The following is an 820-nucleotide window of genomic DNA, read 5'->3' on the forward strand; positions in this document are numbered from 1 at the left end:
AGGTGATTCTCTTGACTCAGCCTCCCAAGTAGCTGGGACTACAGGCACCTACCACAACGTCCGGCTATTTTTTTTGTTGTGGTTTGGCCAGGGCCGGGTTTGAACCCACCACCCGGGGTATATGGAGCCAGCGCCCTACTTACTGAGCCACAGGCACCAACCATGGGGATGAGTTTTAATGAAAGTGGCTATCCAAGGTGTATCTTCTTATCCCACAGGGCCCTTGTTCAAATTCTGCCAGTTCAAATGGAGGTTATTTTCATTCTGACTCTAACCCACACTGATTCTCATATATTGAATCATGTCATTTCACTTTAAGGAAGTGCTAAGTGAAATCAGTGAAACAACTGAACATTGATGAGTTCCAAGAATTGAAACACACAGAATAGAAAGAATAATGAAATCATTCATAGAAGAGGCCATTCACAAACAGCTTAGTTCCCGCGTAGTAAAAAAAATAAAGAACAAACTGGAGTGAAAGGCAAGTGCAGCTCAGGATTCTGGATTTAAAAATGTTACCCAGCAGTTGTCAGCCCTCCAGGCTCACGTGATGGGCTGCAGGGCTGATGCTGCACCGTTGGAAGAGCCAGTGTTGAGGTTTGGCTCCGATCACTGTTTTGGTGCTGGGCAGAATACCTTTGGACAATGTTTTCCACCTCCAAGAGTGGAAAGCCTCCTCCAGAGGAGTTGGTCCTAATCTGAGTATAAACAATTTTTTTTTCTGTTAAAAAAACTAAAGAGTTTTGGCTCGACGCCTATAGCTCAACCGGCTAAGGCGCCAGCCACGTACACCTAAGGTGGCGGGTTCGAATCCCCAGCC

At 46.0% G+C, this 820-nt stretch overlaps 1 non-coding gene across 1 annotated transcript; it reads left to right on the top strand.

The window, feature by feature from the left end:
* Positions 1-518: 518 nt before the first annotated feature.
* On the top strand, positions 519-713 carry LOC111724617. The gene has a single exon (XR_002772884.1). It is a non-coding gene; the product is annotated as a small nucleolar RNA SNORA74 (small nucleolar RNA).
* Positions 714-820: the final 107 nt, after the last annotated feature.

This window comes from Otolemur garnettii, unplaced genomic scaffold (genome assembly GCF_000181295.1).
Source record: "Otolemur garnettii isolate 467f Iridium unplaced genomic scaffold, OtoGar3 scaffold00024, whole genome shotgun sequence".
Classification (NCBI taxonomy): Eukaryota; Metazoa; Chordata; class Mammalia; order Primates; family Galagidae; genus Otolemur; species Otolemur garnettii.